The 21690-nt window shown below is 34.9% G+C and overlaps 1 long non-coding RNA gene across 1 annotated transcript; it reads right to left on the bottom strand.

Moving 5' to 3' along the window:
* Positions 1-14612: 14612 nt before the first annotated feature.
* Positions 14613-16282, bottom strand: LOC138709127 (uncharacterized). The gene is made up of 2 exons (XR_011334835.1): positions 16031-16282; positions 14613-15435 (listed from the first exon to the last, which is right to left on the bottom strand). It is a non-coding gene; the product is annotated as an uncharacterized lncRNA (long non-coding RNA).
* Positions 16283-21690: the final 5408 nt, after the last annotated feature.

Raw genomic sequence — 21690 nt, forward strand, 5'->3', positions numbered from 1 at the left:
CATAAAAAGAAAAATGAGTAGGCTACTTGATGCCATTAAAATGGACCCCTTGGCACATCCCTCATAAATGAGGAACATAGTTTTTAAATAAATATTCGTGTATTTCTTTTCCACTCCATAGAAAAACAGTTTGCCTTCAGGAAGGGAAAATGTACGAGAGATGCAATTGAACTACTACGAACAATCGGCGAAAGATACCTAGAGAAGAATAAAGACGTGTATACAGTAATTGTGGACCTAGAAAAGACGTTTGACAGAGTGGATTGGAATAAACTGACGGGGATTCTGAAGAAAATTGGCGTGAATTGGAAAAAGAGGAGGATCTCAGTAATCTTCACATAAAACAACGAGTCAAAGTCAGGATAGGAAAAGAAATGTCAGAAGGAAGTGAAATAGGAAGAGGAGTACGACAAGGATGCCCTTTATCGCCTATCCTGTTCAACATCTACTTGGAGGATTTAGTGAAGAACTGGTTTCAGAACACGAGAAGAGTGATAGTAGGAGAAGGATGAATAAAGTGTAGGCTTATAAGATTTGGCGTTGTTAGCTGAAGAGGAGATGAAACTAAGGAATATGTTACTCAAGCTAAATGACAACTCTGAAGAGTATGGAATGAAGATAAATGTTAACAAGACGAAGACAATGGTCATAGGAAGAAAAGTAAAGAAGGTAAACTTGCGAATTCTAAATGAGGCAGTAGAGAAAGTGAACAGCTTCAAATACTTGGGATGTACTATAAGCAGTAACATGAGCTGCTGCCAGGAAGAAAAAAGGAGAATAGCAATGGGAAAGGAAACTTTTAATAGAAGAAGGAGCATCTTCTGCGGACATCTGGAGAAAGAACTAAGGAAGAGACTAGTAAAGTGTTTTGTGTGAAGTGGAGAAGTGAAGAGAAGCGACTAGAAGCATTAAGAAATGTGGATATGGAAAATGATGAGCGTGTGAAGTGGACAGACAGAATAAGAAGTGGATGAAGAAAGAATGATGCAGAACCTGATCAGAAAGCGGAAAAGGAATTAGCTAGTTCACTGGTTGAGAAGAAGCTGCCTTCTGGAAGGATGCAGTGGAGGGAATGGTGAACGGGAGAAGAGTTTGGGGTAGAAGAAGATATCGGATGATAGACGACATTAAGATATATGGATTACATGAGGAGACAAAGAGGAAGGCAGAAAATAGAAAATACTGAGAATGCTGGGTTTGCAGTGAAAGGTCTGCCCTTGAGTAGAATAGTATGAATGAATGAATGAATTAGTGCACAACCTGATCAAAAGTATTGGAACACAACCAAAATCATACTCATACTTTCCTCTCAACACTCTCCTAGATAATGGACTTCAATAAGGAGTGGGTCCATCCTTTGCCTTTATGGCAGCAGTAATTCTAGCAAGAAGACCTTCCAGTAGGTGTCTGAACATCAGTAGAGGAATGACAACTCATTCTTCTTGCAGAGCTGTAACCAGAGCATGTAATGATGTGGGATATTGGGGTCTGGAGTGAAGTATACGTTCTAATTTACCTCAGAGGTATTCTGTGGGATTGAGATCGGCCTGAGCATATTACGAATCCATTCAGTTGTTTTCCCAAAATATGTAATGAAATGCTTCATATAAAATATTTATTTTCTCGAAAAGGAAGCATAAATGAGCAAAATTGTATTATACGTTCTTGTTTTAAATTTCTCAAAGAATAACTCCTTGAAATTAATGACATTATTTACTGTTCATTCTGTATATATTAATTATACTTAAAGTATTCGAATCACCAGAAATCGATCCAGAAACCTTCTGCTTTGTCTCTCATCGTAACCATTAGACCACAAAATCGTTAAAAAATTAGACCATGAAATTCAATTCTTTACAAGATATATCGTCCAATTTTAACTGTCGATAAAAATTTATCGATTCATGTATATCCGTAGGCTATATGTTATTAGTGTTTTATTTACTTGAGAACATCACATTCGCAATTCAACAGTACAAATGAAGATAGCGAATTAGATAATATTATAAGGTGAGTACTAAAATAACATATTATCCATATATTTGTGTGTTAATGCTTCCTCTATCTGCAAATATTATATTCACGGCATTTACGATAGTCTACAGCTGGGACTTACAGCGGGGGAGACAAGTTATCTGCTATCCTGCAATATATCTTCGCCATAACTCTTCTACATTATGCATAAATCGTCAAAAACTAACATAATGCATAAAAAATATAGATACTGTACGAGCATCAGTGTTAATAGCAATGCCTACGAGATATAAAAATACTTCAAAAGTAGCGTATGTGAACAACTGGCGTCCACGCAATTACCAGATATCCGTTCTGCTATTGTGCACTTAAGCCAAAAATTGTATAAGAAATGTACTAGACAGACAGACAGACAGACAGATAGATAGATAGATAGATTTATTCGTTCCATAATATTCTTACATTTGCTTTATAGCATAGAGTAAAGAACATGTCCAATTCTTACGGTTAAGAATAAAATGCAATAGGCCTACATATAAAATTCAAATATGAAATATGCACAGAATTAATACCTTAATAACAATAATATTTTATACAATATAATATGTTTACCATTTAATAGTATTATAATATTTACACAGTACTGTGAAATGTCAAGAATTCATCTACAGAATAGAAAGTGTGAGATATTAAGTAATTTTTTAGTTTTGTCTTAAATAATGCAGGGTTTTGGCTATGATTCTTAATGTCTTCAGGAAGACTATTGAACATTTTTATCGTCATGTAACGTACTCCCCTTTGAAAGCATGATAAATTTGATGATGGCGTATGAAAATCATTCCTTCTGCGGGTATTTATACTATGTATGGCTGAGTTAGTTGGAAAATTGTCTTTATTACATAAGAGGAAATTTATTGTAGAGTATATGTATTGATTTGTTAAGGTTAGAATCTCTAATTTTTTTTTTAAATAATCTACATGATTCTCTAACCTTTGCTCCAACTATTATTCTAATGGCTCTTTTTTGTAATAAGAATATATTTTTACTATCTACAGAATTTCCCCAAAATATTATTCCCTAGGACATAATGGAATGAAAATAGGCAAAATATATTGTCTTTAAGACACTGCTGTTTAGACAGCATCGGTTAACCTGAAGAAATGTGCGAACAGTGGGATCTTAATCTTATTATGTAGCTATATTGAAATGAAGGTTCGCCATTTTGTAACTTAATGTAATGTCATTTCAACCTCGGTTCTTGCAGTAATCTAAGCCTACCACCTCTTGTACTTACTGTGTAATACAATAAATAAAAAAATTATGCCAGCTAATAGCTATATTGGATATAGCAGACATACAAATATTGGCTATAGTACGCACATTCACAGTATGTCACACACAACGAAACATAGCCTAAATTTAATTTATTCTTGTCATTATTTGAAATTCTCCAACGCTTTATGGATGGGAATGCTCTGAATGCTTCCACATAAACAAAACTCTCCTGTACTACACTTTGAAAAAAGCCTTTCTTTCGCTTACATTGAGAAATTTGTCTTCTCAATGTTTAATCGTAGTGTATTTCCTATGCATCCGTCATGCTCAACAGCAGGTGACTGCAAAATACGACGTATTTCGTTACCCTGATTCTATATTTCATCAAGTGTGGTATACCAGAAAATGTATGTCGGTCTAAATTTAAGTATTAAATAGCAGTTTTAATTATATCAAAATTAGCTCTCTACGTTATAATAACATTAATGTTCATTATGGATTCAACGTCTTGTATAACCATACGGCCTACCTCGCCGTTCGTTGGTAGCATTGATAATAACAGCAGCAAATGCGAACTTCACGATCGACTTACTTTTTTATATCTGCAACTGTCCATGGACCGTATTATATTGTTTAATAACACTCAGCATTTGAAACACTTTCTGTAATATTGTACTAGTCCGCACTATAGTTCAATGTAAAGTTTTATTGCATATTATCCTTATAAAAAGTGAAATTATACACTTCAATAAGCAAGCACCTTCAATCACCAATATTTAAGAAAATAGCATTCACTTATTAGTCAATCGTATGCGTATTAGTACACAATTAAATTAGTGTAGAATGTAATGTGTATAACTTAACTCATTCCAAAACACTCTCATAACTACATACGCCGAACGCGAAATGGACGCCACTCAACATATTTCCGGTAACCGATCAGGTGAGCGAAGACAGATATCGATTATGGTAAAGATCGTGAGAGAGAAAATATTTCAGTAGGTAATATTTATGCTAAGGAGTTGCATACATGACAGGATCAGTGCGCCACCAACGAATTTCTGGAAATAATGGCGAAAAAAGTCTTAACTCGGCAAAAATTCGTACGCGTAACAATCACTTTACACATAGCATACATTATTTCGCCTGCTTTTATACTTAATCAAGCCTATATATTAAAATTTATCAAAATTAGAAACGTTTGCAGATTACATGATTCTGGTTGTTTCCAGTGATAGGCCTATAGTATCGGCTTATAAAAATTTGTTATTTTGTCTGTCTTTCAATGGCGAAGCTAAGGTGTAAATACTGGATAGGCTGAAAAAATCTGCCTTCTCCCCCTCTTGTATGGAGAAGGGACCCGAAAGCTTGCACTGCAGCCTGAGGTTTATTGTGCTTACCACTCGTATTCTGTGAATGACAAGGTAGCCAAACGGTAGCGCTCTTGTACACATACAGCACACCAAACCGTGAACTTAACCCGGACTGTGGTATGGATGATGATGATAATGGTGATGATGATATGTGAATTAATAATTGCGAAATGAGTACGACATCCAATGCAGGAAGTTACGGGAAAGCCCCAGAAAAAAACTCCAACCGGGTAACTTGTCCCAACCAGGATTTAAACCCGGGCCCGCTCGTTTCACGAGCAGACGTCCTAACCGTTACTCCACAGCGGTGGACAAAATCTGCTTACCTTGTAACTTTTTATAGAGCAGATTTTATAGGATTTTCTATCAATCTTTTTGTGACACAGATTTCACAAGAAGAAGATAACCACCCATTATCAGCCCCAAACAGAATACAGGTAAAACAATATAACTTATTTGTCTCAGAGCACCCTGTTAGCCAAGGATATTTCTTATACCATGAAAATTGAAAATTTCTGTGTTGTCTTTCTCCATCCTCTATTTTAATATGTAAATGCGGTGTCGATCTCCTATCTTTGTAATCACATTTTGTTTCATATGTCCAACTTCAAAACGGTTTTTCCTTTAATTCTACAGATACAGCTTTGGGCCGAATAATGGTCTATGTTACAATTTGCAAACTGTGCAGGAGGAACAAAAATGTTACATCGTAATTCCGTTCATAAATTTACTACCGAACTGGCAACATAGACCGTTATTCCATCACTAACCGAAGTATACGATTGTATGTTATTGAAAGTCATATTACCGGGGCAGCCCGACCTTAGGGGCCACCGGGGCCGTGCCCTACCAATATTTCGTTCTACAGCAATTTTCTTTTCGCATTTAAAATGTGTAAATTTTGTTCAGAACAGTGTACTGGATTCATAATTGTTTCAGTAAATTTCATAACATGGCACAATGTGTGTCAGTAAAACGTAAAAAATTGTATGACACTAAATATTGTGAGCTTGGGCCCGCGTCAAAGGGCCTCACAACTTGAATCACTTCAGCGCTCAACTGCCATGGTGCGAGGTCGGAGGTTTGCAATGTTCGCTATCACGGAGATTCACGAAGTGTTACGAAGTTACCGTCACGAGTATAATGCTTCTCGTTGGGCCCGACGAGCCTGGCCCGCCTGCCGGACGGAAGCGACAGTCGCAGTTATTTCTTGTACTGTGAATCGCAGTGCCACTGAACAGTGGGTTAATTCTGGAAGTGTCTTGCGAACTTTGAAGTCAATAGTGCATGCGAGCGAAGTGTGAAAACATGAATAAAGTGGATTGCCTATTAAAACATAGTTTTCTTACTTAAAATTAGAAGATAAACTTGAAGTTAAACGACTAGGCACACATAGACCTAATGGCTTCAGTTTGACACAGGCGGATGATACGAAAAGAAGAACTTTCTTCAACTCGTGGTTTACAAAGAAGTCCTGGCTAACTGTAAGTGACGAAAAATAAAGTTTATTTTGTTTCTATTGTCTATTGTTTGGTGGCGAGGGATTGTGGATGTCGACAGGTTGCAAAGCTCTAAAACATTTAAGGGAGCGCATCAAAAAAACAAGAAGAAAGTGCAATACATTTAGAAAATGCTTGTAGGTTTAAACGATTTGAGGAGTAAATATCGCAGCACAAATTGATTCCGCGGTCAAATTCTCAATCCAGAAACACAACGAACAGGTCACAAAAAACAGACATATACAAGCAAGAGTAATTGATTTTTTAGTATTTTGCAGAACTCACGAATTATAACTAAGGGTTCAGAACAAAAATCAGGGTTCTGAAAATCGGGGAAATTTGCCAATCTCGTTAATGTATTGGATGAACACTTAAACAGTACGTCTGTTTTTAAATATACTTTACACTTTATACAAAATGAATTATTAGATAGTATGTATGATGCATACATCGAAGATCTGAAACAGAACATTAATTCTACAGAATTTATTGTTGTGCAGGCTGACGAAACAACAGACATAACCTGCAAAAGTAAATTTGTTATTATTTTGAGATACATGAAAGGTTGTAAACCTGTGGAAAGGTTTCTTTCCTTCAAAGAGATAAACAACCGCACGGCTAACGGTCTGAGCGAGGTTCTAAAACAAAGTCTATAACCTTTCAATTTAGAAAATAAACTCATAGCTCAAGCATGTGATGGTGCTGCAGTAATGAGTGGTAGTTTTAGTTGTATTGTGTTGAACTAATTTTTAAGCAGAAACAATTAACTAAAATGAAATAAAAAATCTTGGTGCATTATTTAACGTATAGGCCTACCGCAAAATTTGTGAAACATCTGGCCTCACCAACAAAAATGATCACGAGCCGCCACTATTACACATCATAGAAGTTTGTAACATTTTTAACTCCATAGAAATACTACTGGGGAATATAGACAAACAGTTTTATAAAATCAGAATATTATAAAATATACAAACTCAATAAGAAGGTTACATTTTGAACACAATGATTATAACATTTATTTTTAAATTTTTAATTTGATATGAATTAACATCATATAATTTATTAAAGTTTCGCTTAATGTCACATTATGAATAAAATATAATATTGATCAAATAATAACACTATTATTAGAAAATAACAGCACTATTGAGATGTAGGGACACCATTAAATTGATGAACGTTCTAACAATAACAAATGAATAAAGAAAATTAAATTTTACAAGTGAGAAATTGTTGGGGAATGGAATTTGAACCCCTGCCCCGAATATTCAGTTTCCATCCCAACAGTTGGCTTATCTGTTAAATATACATTTTACTAATAATGAAGATAATAACAATCACAGTTTTTAAATGCTGACTGTGAGAGAGTAACATTTTAAACAGCTCCTTTCTGACATCAAGAGCAAGCTGTGAGCATATCTCCTTACAAGAATTTCCACAAATCTGTCACCGAAACGAAATAGCTTGGTAAAATTTCAAGATGACCTACAGTGGCAAAACACAACATAGACCAACTAACAGCAAGTAAAGTATAAATTAAAATACAGCTAATAAAATACTGTAAAAATAACAGACAGGAACTTACATTACTTGGGGATCTTTCGCACTAACTTGCGACTTCGTCTTCCTTGTTGTACATGCAAGACCACTATCTCTCAGCGACTTTCGTAACACATCTTTCCACTTAATTTAATTTGTCTGGATCTTTTTTTTTTTTTAATTTATTTAGCCGATCAATATCTACCGTAGAAATCGTCACTGTCTTGCAGTCGTTGATTTTACGTGATAGATCAACCGAAATCTGATAAACAGAGTTCAAGTACCCAGTATTCGTAAAGAGAACAAACTCCCGTGCAATAACTCCCAATACGATGTAAACAAATGGATACGCTAGAAGTGACTAGTCGCATAGACCGTTGTTCCAACCGAGAAATTCATGGTTGTAACTCGTGTAGAAGCGCCTCTGATACAGATATTGAAAAATAATTTTTGTGACAGCTGTGTACGACTATACAGAGCATTATTCCATTAAAATTTCGATTTTCAAAAATTGTAACATAGACCGTTATTCAGCCCAACGCTTCAAACAATGACCTCAATGTTCTCTCAATATGAGCCATTTTACGCAAAATTAATATGTAACACACACATGCATGCACGTTTGATTAAATTAAACTCAACAACGCAGCGCTTTCAGAGAACACCAATATAGCACGACGTAATATTGTGACGGAAGCTAGCCTGGTTTAGTACGGAGCTGTAGTGAATCGATATCCCCTCCCCAGGCCCCCCCCCCTCAAGCTTGCGAGTCGAGGTCGTAGTCATGCCTTTAGAGGCTTTTCCCATACTGGAATGACTGCCAACAGTGAAATTAATATATGGAAGGATCGGAGTGCAACCAAGTGCAGTATATACAGTCACGAAGCTTTATACGTAGTAAATATTTATTTATTTATTTAAATTTAAATATACAGAATAAAGAATATAATTACAAACAAATACGAGAAATAGAAATAAAATAATACAAACAATATAAAAAAGAAGATACAGTAGTAGTAACAAAATTTGAGACCGAATGAGCAGCGCTCGTGTTCGGTCGCAGTTCAGATATAATATTAACAGGCCTATAAGAGGATATAAAATAAAATAAAATAGGTAATAGAATTAAAATTACAGTTACAAAAATTATATAATACAATATTAATATAAGAGAAATATAGAAAATAAAATAATAATAATAATAATAATAATAATAATAATAATAATAATAATAATAATAATAATAAATAAGTAAAATAACATAGGAACTAAAATTTAAATTTTTAAATTACAGCGGCAATGGAATTATATAATATAATATTAACACTAGAGAAGAATAATATCGCACGTGAAAAGTAGGACTATGCATCCATAGATAGTTGCTAACCACTAGGATCGCTACTATCGCCTCATTACAGACAAAACGAAATTGCACCTGTACAGTCTATTGTTCCTAGTACCCTCATAAACTCAAGCTTCGTGACTGTATATACTAGACTGTGGTGCAACCGAGTGGTTATTACGAACTTATAGCCTACTATTACTAGGAATAATAACAATTTTTTTTGGTAGACTAAGCCTCAAAAGGCTCATAAGAGCTTTGCTACTGCTGTCTTTACAGATTTTTTTTAGTCACGAATTCTATTTCAACTTGCCACTTTGGACTCAATGGTAGAAAATTACGATGGTATATGTAAATTATAGGTACTGTGTTTCTGTACATAACTTCTTCACAGCAATATGATCATGGAAGTTCCTTTGTATTGCACACATACCTTTCCCCAAAGATGCCCGAAGCTCTGCGTATACTCTTTAATCATATGACGCATAGCATCGATATTCTTGTCATTGATCCCTGTAGCAGGTCGACCTTCGCGGAAATCGCCGCTAATGTAGCTATGTCCATGTTTTAATTTTGAACATCAATCATACACAATTCTTACTTATGATGGTTCATCTCCAAAGCATTTTGAAATTGTTTCATGCATTATTTTGGCGTCAATGACGATTTAAAATCATAAAATATCATAACCCGAAAGTGTTGTAGACTTAAATCCATTAATTTTATAGACTGTTAACTTAAAAAAAATCTAACAGCTAAACTAAAAATGATTTTTTTTTTTATTTGTAAACAGAAATTTTCTTAGAAACTGAAATGAATTTATTATCGTACAAAAGACAATCTAGTTTATTGCTATACGTCGTATCAGTTTGCTTTCATTGTGACCCCTGTATGCCACTGATAATGTAGAAGCATCTATGTGACAGGTGTGATCCGAAACCAGGCCTGTGGTTGCCACACATCGTTACAACTTCACTTCTGTAGACTACGTCCACCATAGTCAGGTTCACTCTCAACTCAATTTTAGAGCTTCATTAAAATTGATATTAGGCAGGAACAAGGTGAACTCCAGGGTCGTGTAGTCTGGGCTTTCACCGTAGACAGGACAGAGAATGACGTTGACAACGAACGAGTATTTATGCCCTAGGCAGGATTCGAACTCACGACTATGCCCTCCTCACAGCATTAAAACTGCTCCTTAACCGTTCTGCACACCGCGTCGCGAGGATTTTGCGCGGAACTCGAGAAATTGCGACACAGCAAAGCTGTGAGCAACTTGTAAACGACTGCACAGACTTCTTAACTTGATTGATCGACTGAATTTAAGTTTCCTGTTCCTGTAAAAACTTGATAAGCATGTTCCCCCCCCCCCAAAATGGAAGTATATGAGCGATGGGGATAGTTCAGACACGATATGTGCCCTGAGAAGAAATGGATAAGCCGACAGTTGACTGTCAGGCACACGGGATAGCCTGCTGAGAGTAATGCGTCTTTCAGTACGTAGCCTACGTATTTTAAATGACGCGTCTGGATGTCGTCAATGAAACTATACCCCATTTCAGTTTGGTTGATAGGCCTTTCCCCTCTACTCACACTCTCTACCATCAGTGAAGGAGAAGATGTTATTCCCCATTTCACAAACATTCGACTAATTGACTTTCAACATAGTGACAAATTTCATTATTAAAATTTTGTACCAGTAATCTAGATTTCGGAAGTCTACACTAAGCGTTTGTATTTAATTTTTATTGCTGTTCAAATCAACAGGCACATTAAAAAGCTACTGACAGCAGGAGATAATGTTTTCTTCATCGCGAATGACTACTCTACGGCATACAGAATGGGGCAGTCTGAACTGTGACGCTCCCCTATCACTTCACAATACAAGCTAACATTCCTTAATTTAATTAATTATTAGTTGAAAATATTGTAAGAATGGCATCAAAATATACACGACCATGTAATTGTGAAACATCTGTAAGGCTGTATTTTGTATTTACTTATGTACGTTTTTTAAATATTTTTGTTCTGTGTACAGCTTGGGGGGTTCAGTTATAAGAGTTAACAGCTATCATTTCTGTCCCTGACGGATTCGGGCAAGTAGAAGGGGAAAGAAATGACTTCACATCCTCTCAACTTCTATGAAATGTCGTTTAGGAACCAAGATTAGACTAATTCATAACACGATGTTAGCCAACACAATATGATATTCAATATGTTATTCCATAACATATAGCCTAATTAATTATATTTTTTTATATTGGCCGAACGGCTAGAGCTCCAGTTTTACACGCTGCTAAACCGGGATCGAATCCAGGCGGGTCCAATTGGAATTTGTGGTGTATAAGGACGGTATTTGATGGTACGTTTTACCTATCGGCGTTCCAACATTGCTCCATTAATGATCATTCATCATGATGAGATGTTATTCAGTTAGCCTCTGTTGGTGCACCGAGGGCAAATCCTACAGAAGCAAAAAGATGGCGTTTGAATGAATAACCATAAGTAAAGTAGTCGCCACGGGAATATACAGAGTGAACTCTAAGTAATGTCATTGATTTCAAGAGCTTAGTCTTTGAAATATTTCAAACAAAGTAGTTTAATTCAATTTTACTCGTTTTTCCTTCCTTTACGAGATAAAATTTTAGCGTGCTTTGGGAAATCCATTGATTTGATTTTCAATATACTCAATCAATTTAAGAGAGCAGTGTATTATGATAATAAATGATTGAAAGAATTTTAATTTTGTCCTCTAAAAATGTGGAGACATTTGATCTGAACAAATAAAACATTTTAAAATTCCTATATAGAATGAAAAATTACATTTATTCGGATCAAATTTCTGCACTTTTAAAGGGCAAAACTAAAATTCTTTCAATCATTTATTATCATAATACACTGCTCTCTTTTAAATTGACTGAGCATATTGGAAAGCAAATCAATGGCTTTCCCAAAATATGCTATGAAATTATACTGTTTTGTTTGAAATATCTTAAAGAATAAAGAAATTAATGACATGACTTATGGTTTATTCTGTATATACAGTATATCTTTTTCACTAATGGTTTTTCATCATAGTTTCTCTGAAATATTTTGGAGTTCTCTCATATAAAGTACCTATAGATACTTTAAAAGTTTCAGAATTTGAGTGATTTCGGTCCTTTTCATAAAATTCTATTCTTAACACTAGGGTTGCCACCTTTGTAATTTCACATTCTTGGTCACTACTTTCTGGAAGGTTATCTAGCGTCTGAGTGAAATGAAGGTGATAATATGATGAAAGATGAGTGGAACGGATAAAAATTCTCTCCAGCACCGGGATTTGAACCCGGGTTTTCAGCTCTACGTGCTGACGCTCTATCCACTAAGCCACACCGGATTCCCATCCCGATGTAGGATTGAATCCTCTCAGTTTAAGTTCCACCTCTTGTGTTCCCTCTAGTGGCCCACCCTCATGCACTGCGTCATAGATGTATGATGGTGGTACAATGTCCACAAATGTGCAGAGGTGCACTCATTACGAGTGACTAAGTGGCTGGGATCCGACGGAATAAGCGCCGTCTTTAAATCACTAAGTTTGATATACATACATCTATGACGTAGTGCATGAGGATGGGCCACTAGAGGGAACCCAAGAGGTGGAACTTAAACTGAGAGGATTCAATCCGACATCGGGATGGGAATCCGGTGTGGCTTATGGATAGAGCGTCAGCACGTAGAGCTGAAAATCCGGGTTCAAATTCTGGTGCCGGAGAGAATTTTTCTACGTTCCACTCATCTTTCATCATATGATGACGCAGAATAGCTGCACGGAAATATTATAACGGTACATCATGATAATACAGAAGGCGATAATGCCAGAAAATGAATCCAGGGTCTAGCGCCGAAAGTTGTTGAGGGAAACTCCCGGAAAAATATCTGAGCAAAGTAGCTTGTTCCAACCAAAATTTGAACCAGAGCTCGCTTGTTTCATGGTCATTCTAACCGTTAATCCGCAGCGGTGGATCAGTATAGATGTTAACTAGCCTGCTTCAGTTCTCACATTTTCAGTGACCCTCCAGTTTCTTTGTAATTTCATTTCCTCTATAGAAGACTGTCTTCTGCCATTATCATTGAATATTTTATCAACGTACATTTATTTTCTTTTAGTGCATATAATGTGCGTATTACATTTTGACTGTTTAAGCAGAAGTTAGATATTAACAAAATAATTTTCAATAAATATCAATAGAGAAAATGAAATAATTTGCTCTGCGTTTGTATCGTTGCTTACGAGATTACACAAGCTGGCGCATAGAGCTTGAAAAACGAGTCTGAAGTGGTTCCCTCGTAATGCCAATTCCGCCGCTCGGAGCGCTGTTCTGCCCTATATATTCATAGCAGAACACTTAAAAGACATTGACAATTGGGACATTTAAAGGACTCACCATTGCTTATTAAATGCTTCGTACAATATTTTATGGACAATAGACGTAATTTGCAAACTTCTACTCCTCAATTATATTACAATAAAAGGCTGTCATTCTTGATATTAAAACATATTACATATAAACTGAGGGACTGTCTGCTCTGTACTTCAGTTCATACACCAAACATTTCCGGAAATAAATTAACTTGACATCTTACATATACGCACTATAGCCTACCCTTTTCACCTAATATTATTAATATTGTTATTAAATAAGATATTGCAACTAATTAAGGTACTGCATTATCTTTAATTTCCTTGAATTCATAATTAAGCATTTGCAAGAAGGCGTAATTTTTCCCTCTCTTTTAAAAAAATACGAACGTCACAATAATTGAGAAGTGTAATTATTACGCGATTTTTTCTTGCAGTGGTGAAAACATTTCTATAGGCCTACTGATTAATCTATTGAGCATAGTAATAGTAAAAGCTGCAGTATTCTTTTCTGAAGCCAAGATTTTCACAAGAACTGAAGTGCGACACATGTAAAGATGAGGAAATGTCCCTTTTTCTTTTGGGAAAACTTGTGAAGCACTACTGGACAATATTGCCAAAGATATTTCCAGTAAATACGAAGTGATTAGGAAACTTAATCAGAAGCCCCTAAATAGAAAAGTGCTGAAAATGCAATAAACTGGGCCATTTCTTAATTACATATAGAACACTGGAACTGACTATCTACAAGGACCCTCGTGTTATAAATATTATGATTATTTCAGATTGTGATACAGTTATAAGCGTACATTCCTAAAATTTAAAAGTAACAATGAGGATGCCCTATGTTATAGGAAAGTTTTAAACGTGTACATTTAACTTTTTTTATGAATGATTTCCTGATCAAGATTTTCATTAACTATGTGCCAAACTTTTGAAGTGAAAAGTGCAGTAAGAAACTGTTGGACATCTGATCAGTATTTTAATCATGTGCTGGTTACAGTACATTAGATGTCTTCTTGAATATACCTGATGAGGTATGTATATGAAGTTTGTATCGTCAGTATTCAAATAGCCTACTTATGTATGTAATTTTTATTATCTGTACAGAAAAAATTTAGCTTATGTGATAGTATGAAGTAATCCCTCACGAAATAACAAGGAAGAGAAAGGTGCTTAAATTTAAATATTGAAAACAGGATGATAAGAAGAAAATAATTTTTACTTCCTTTCAATTATTAATGAAACCTGGCCACTCACCATTCGCAGTTGATTTCTATGGTTACAGGTCTATTCTTCATATTCTGTAGCTTTCAAATAATTTCTAAAATAAATATTACGCCTACTTAGCTCTTGTAAAACGAAATTTTCACTTTCACTTTCAACGGAACACTCACTTATATTCAGTTCTTGTATCTTGCAGTAAATTATCCATTTGTGATCATCTTTCCAATATAACCTCCCATTGAAACGACCACTTAAAATCATGAGCTAGAATTTATTATTTTAAAAACATTTCCACGTACATACTGATATAATTGTTATGAACCACAATACAAAAGACAACACTGTGAAATTGGATTAATTTACCAAGATCAACATCAATACCGGTAGTATAAAATCACATATAGGCCTAGGCTATATTATTTCATTACTTTATGGTCTTAATTAGAAGAATTAATTTTGAAGAATTTACAAATATGCTGAAATAATTTATGACACCTCTTATAGAAATGTAAAAATATGTATGTACATTTTGAAACAATGGGTATAGCACCACTTGAAAATGTTGAGCACTTTAACAGTAACTTGTAAATTGTTCCATCACGTTGTCTATAGTGTTCATTTAATGTAGCACTTTTAGAATGAACGTGGTTCACATACATAAGCAGAAATGACGATGGAATGAGTCGAAGACATATAGTTTTCTTTAATTTTTTAGCAAATGATGAAGTTGAATATATACTGTTACTTCATATCCTAACATAAGTAGAGTTGCCACCATAGATGTAACACCTCCGTAACACCTGAAATGAATATAAAATAAATTAATGTATTGGTAATGATACAATAATAAAAAGAAATTAGGCTAGACATAACCTCACAAAATTACAAACACATGCTAAAACAAAAAAAAAAAAAAAGAAACTTTACGTATCCGTATATAATAAAACTAGATATTCTAGATATAATTTGATTCACACGATAACCACCTCAGCCTATTTCGCAGCAGCCATTAGTTACCAGTTTGAGGTGCATTACCTAAGCTCATACTAACCTTGTTAAGTTCTCTTACCTAATTCACTGATAATTACGTAACAATACACAGGTCTAAAATACAGATAAATACACATTAATTACCTAATAAGTACAGCATGAAGGTAATTCATTACTTTTGTCGGTATTTTCTAAAAGAGAAAGGGAAAACAGTAACAAGATTATCTTCAATGTTTACATCACGTCGTTCACATTTTCATTAGGTCTATATCAGTAATGCTTGGTAAGTGAAACAATGCATGAAATTATTTTACATTTCGGGTCACATCATTCGAGAGTCGGAAAATGCAATTCGCCACTTTTAACATAGCATTGCTTGTTATATGAGAGAACTTTGACATTTACCTTAACCTATAAATATACGACCTGTTGGTACAGAGTTCTTCACATAGCAAAACACAGACAATTTTCAAATATGACTTAGCTGAACAAACTTCAAATAACACTGTAATATGCTTGGCATATTTGTAATATTCGTACTCAATGAGTAATGCACAATTAATCGAACTATTTTCACGATGCACAATGCTTTGTAATGGTACTATTCATCATTTCATAGGGCAGAGAGGCGAACCTAGCGGCAGAAATTGTCATGACTCACAGAGATCTACTCTCGATCGTGCTATGCGCCAGCTTGTGTAATCACGTAAGCAACGGTTTGTATCATGCAGCAAATCTAATGCATAAAAACTTTAACTCGCTCACCTATCTCCACTATTCACAAAGAGTGTTAGTTTTTGTTGCCAACTGCTGTGTTATACGTTAAATTTCAAGGGCACGCTGAATTACTGTCTCCCTGGATCCCGAACTCTTGTGAATCCGAGACCGAAGAGGAAGGCAGTCCAAGCGTGTTTTTCAAGTCTAGTTTCGTGTTGTAGATTATAATATTACAGAGATAGACTAACTTTCACTGACTTTTACTAAAATAGCTTGCTAAAATAAACATAAGAGGAAAACTTTTCAAAGTAAGTATTTTTTTATTGATGACCATTCAAAGCTGTGACTATTTAGAGTCGATGACCTCCCTAACAAGAGCTTCGTCCATTACTGAGCCAGGATATGCTGCTGTGAACAATTACAAAACTTAATGACTAACATAATCATATCATCATCATCATCATCATCATCATCATCATCATCATCATCATCATCATCATCATCATCATCATCATCATAATCCAAGCATTATACAGGGTGATTCATGAAGAGTTACAGTGGCGGTAACTCATATAAACATGAATCCTATTCTCAATATATTTTTTAATAACTTCAAATTAGTCTAACTCTGAAAATATTGTTCAACAACTAAACACGCTATCCGTTGAGCTAACTCAATGTCTTTCCAAAGCCCTTCCATGTTCATTTATGTTTACATACAACTTTTTCATGTTTATTGCAACGTAATTTATGCTTTTTAATCACAACTTCGGCATGTTTTGATTTTATATTCTTATTCAGGTCTCCCAAAGCAATAAAATAAGCTATAATTTGTTAAAATCTGAAGGGGGAGCAATGAAAAGTTTCCCTTGTCAGTGTCACCGCGGAGGATACACATGATGTTTAATATTATATAATTATTTTTAGGTTAGATACTACAAGATTTAGAAACTACAATATGATTAGCTACCTGTATCATTTATTCTGTATGCATGACCATACAATCTTTTATTGTTTGTGTTACCAAACGCCCATATTTAACACAGCATATCCGTATTTTAAAGATGTCCTGTCGTCCGCATGAAGATTTGTTAAATATCCGCATTTTTATGAAAAAGTCCCAATCATCATTTTCAATAATTTCATATCAAAACATAATTCTGAAACGCGAATGAAACTTTTGTTTCTCATCCATTATATTTTATTCAGAGACTGAACTCACTTCGACTGCCATTTTTTTCATCTGAAAATCAGTATCAGTGAAACTGTAAACATGATAAATTATTTTTCCGAGTGCAGTGAAGACCAATGTTTCAATCGTACTATGTCAGAAAATATAATGATTGATGTAGTTTTTGTAGTTAGGTCGACATATAAAATTTGGTAAAAAATAAGGTTGGCATTTTTCATGTATGTTTCTGTATACAGTGCTGGCATTAAAAGGTACTGTATTGTAATTATATTTGTTCGTTTCAATTCTATTTTAATGAATGTTTATTGTACAAATGATTATTTTATATATGCCAATTTTGTGGCTTAAATTTGACTTTTGAATCTAATAAAGTCCTGCGCAATAAGACACTTACAAATGCTTTTGCCCTGCTTTTTGAATCAGCCTATTCTGTTTTCACTCCGGAGTGTCTGGTAAACCTATTTATTGTAGCTTCACATTTTTATAAGGCTTCACGGATTTCTTCATTTATTCTTGTTTGCCTGTAAGTATAGAACTATTATAACTTTGTAAACATTGAGTTCTGCATTTGCTACTCCAAATCGCATTATTCGCAGTAAAAATATTCGATTAACCCAGCTACCTATTATTCAGAACTCATATGCATACATACCACTTTGTTCAAATATCGTGTTAGAATAATATGACCATTTGACTACGATTGAAGTCTTTCATTACATTCTTATGAGGATAGAGATGTTCAATAGGCTATTATCATTGAGTTCAATATGTCATTGCATAATTAGATACTTAACAGTAGAAAGATGCAAAGTGTCAAATTTATTAACAGGATCTTATTTTATTAATAAATAACTTTCGATCTTGAATATATTTTTTAGAATTGAATTGATAGTACTTACGACAACATTTCTCCAATCTTTATCAATATTTTGATGACAGGCCTACTACTAAAATTAACATACTGAGAGATAAACAAACTTCAAAATTTATGAAAGGTATTAAGTTCTATAAACATTTCGTAGATACTATGATCCATTTCTTATCCACAGATCTGTTAATTTTATGCAAATACTTCCATTAAAGTGATTTTGCAGACTGAAAGCGAACCTCCCTCACCGCTTGAAACTGATTATCGCCGACTTTCATCAGGATTATCATACGTTCTATGTCGACGTCGTTGTACTGGTATGACAGTAAAGAGACCAACAGAAATATGTTGACAGTAGAAAAAGTACAAGTCTCCAGGTATCGATCAAATTCCAGCAGATTTAATACAAGACGGTGGAAGCGCATTATCTAGCGAAATTTATAAACTTGTACTTGCTATTTGGGAAAAGGAAATTGTACAAGAACAATGGAAGGAGTCCATAATTGTACCTATTTTTAAGAAGGGAGACAAGACTAACTTTGGTAACTTTCGAGGAATATCACTTCCGTTGACGTCGTACAAACTTTTGTCCAATATTCTTTTGAGAAGATTAACTAAGATGAAATTATTGGGGATCATGAGTATGAGTGCGGTTTTAGGCGTAATAGATCGACTATTGATCAGATTTTTTGTATTCGACAGATATTGGAGAAAAAATGGGAGTATAAGGGTACAGTACATCAGTTATTCATATATTTCAAAAAGGCATATGACTCGGTTAAGAGAGAAGTTTTACATAGTATTCTTAATGAATTGGGTATTCCTAAGAAACAAGTTCGATTAATTAAAATGTGTCTCAGTGAAACTTACAGCAGAGTCCGTATAGACCAATTTCTATATGATGCTTTTCCAATTCACTGCGGGCTAAAGCAAGGAGATGCACTATCACCGTTACTTTTTAACTTTGCTCTAGAATATGCCATTAGGAAAGTTCAGGATAACAGAGTGTTGAACGGGTTACATCAGCTTCTTGTCTATGCGAATGACGTGAATATGTTAGGAGAAAATTCACAAACGATTAAGGAAAACACGGGAATTTTACTTGAAGCAAGTAAAGCGATAGGTTTCGAAGCAAATCCCGAAAAGACAAAGTATATGATTATGACTCGTGACCAGAATATTGTACGAAATGGAAACATGAAAATTGGAGATTTATCCTCCGAAGAGGTGGAAAAATTCTAATATTCTGGTGCAACAGTAACAAATGAAGAGTCCACTGCAAGAATGATGGATGTCATTTGGAATGCATTTTGCAGGAGAAGCAATTGAAAGTTTAAAATGCTTAGCGCTCAAAGCTTAACTGTGATTTTCCGATCATTACTGAACAATGACTATCAGTGGTAATACCATATAACTCTCTATGTACATTCTATATGTCTTAAGCTATGCATTGACAGTCCTGGTTCATTTTCGACAAGAAAGTGACATCCATCATTCTTGCAGTGGACTCTTCAAATATAAATGACACTCGGGAGGAAATTAAACGCAGAATAAATATGGGAAATGCCTGTTATTATTCGGTTGAGAAGCTTTTGTCATCTAGTCTGCTGTTAGAAAATCTGAAAGTTAGAATTTATAAAGCAGTTATATTACTGGTTGTTCTGTATGGTTGTGAAACTTGGACTCTCACTTTGAGAGAGGAACAGAGATTAAGAGAGAATAAGGTTCTTAGGAAAATATTTGGGACTAAGAGGGATGAAGTTACAGGAGAATGGAGAAAGTTACACAACGCAGAACTGCACGCATTGTTTTCTTCACCTGACATAATTAGGAACATTAAATCCAGACGTTTGAGATGGGCAGGGCATGTAGCACGTATGGGAGAATCCAGAAATGCATATAGAGTGTTAGTTGGGAGACCTGAGGGAAAAAGACCTTTGGGAGGCTGAGACGTAGATGGGAAGATAATATTAAAATAGATTTGAGAGAGGTGGGATATGTTGATAGAGACTGGATTAATCTTGCACAGGATAGGGACCGATGGCTGGCTTATGTGAGGGCGACAATGAACATGCGGATTCCTTAAAAGCCATGTGTAAGTAAGTAGTAAGTAAGTGTTGAATAATCTTGGTCTTATAACTTACAATATGAAGCTATTTTCTACTCGTGTGTCAGTTCACTGCATTTTATTCTGCATTTTCATGCCGCTTACAATAAAGAAAAACTTTGTAAATTAATGGCATTTCATTTTCTGGACTTTTAACACCAGGAATTGAAAAGTTTAAAACAAACCAGCTGTGTCATCTAGAGGGAATACATTATGTTCCCATGTAATTCATAGCCCTACATAATCTATGTATTATGTTGTATAGAGTATAAGATTTACCTACACTGTTCTTCCTGTTTGTAGAAAACACCACGGTATATAATCAATAATACCTTTTGTTATAACTTCACTATTAACACGATAAAAAGAAACAACGAATGGAAGTCAAAACGAATGGCACATTGAACCTTTTTTATGAGAAAGCCCAGGTAACTTTGCACCACTGTCATCTTCTGGTGGTCTTAATAATACTCTACCATCTTCTGCGGACCTAGCTCTGTTGATATGTAATGCCCCTTGACAATTGCAACATTCTAGTGAAATATCTTTTTTTTTTAATTTTGGTCCTTAGCACCTTTCTATTGTTAAGCATCCAATTTGTCTTCAGAGATGAGAGTAAACAAGAATGATTCAGCTAGGTTAATTGACTCCAGAAGTCGAAACTCTTATTTATAGCCTCTACTGCACGACAAGACTCGTTTTAATTTACTATTCATTAGTAGTATAGTAGCAGTAGTAGTAGTAGTAGTAGTAGTAGTAGTAGTAGTAGTAGTAGTAGTAGTAGTAGCACAAGTAGTATACAGGATGTAGGCCTATACAAATTGGTGTCAAATATTTTGGGGACGTGTTCCTAACAACAAAACATTGAAAACTTCCATATAAACATGATACTGAAAATGCTTAATTTCACAGTTGACGCTACTTGATTGGTAACAAACAAGCTTATAACAGAAATTGTTCAAAGTGACCTCCTCCTACGTCGACACATTCCCTGAACCTGCGTTCTATGTTTTGGCGTACTCTACTGAAAACACTTGGAGTGTTTCGTGTTTGTTAACATCCATTAGGATACGTTCTCTCAAAATGCCAACGTTGGGTACAGGATTGTAGTAAATTATGGACTTTAAGATAAAAATCCATTGGATTTAAATGTGGCAATCGGGCAGGCCATTTAATGGATT

This window comes from Periplaneta americana, chromosome 1 (assembly GCF_040183065.1).
Source record: "Periplaneta americana isolate PAMFEO1 chromosome 1, P.americana_PAMFEO1_priV1, whole genome shotgun sequence".
Lineage (NCBI taxonomy): Eukaryota > Metazoa > Arthropoda > Insecta > Blattodea > Blattidae > Periplaneta > Periplaneta americana.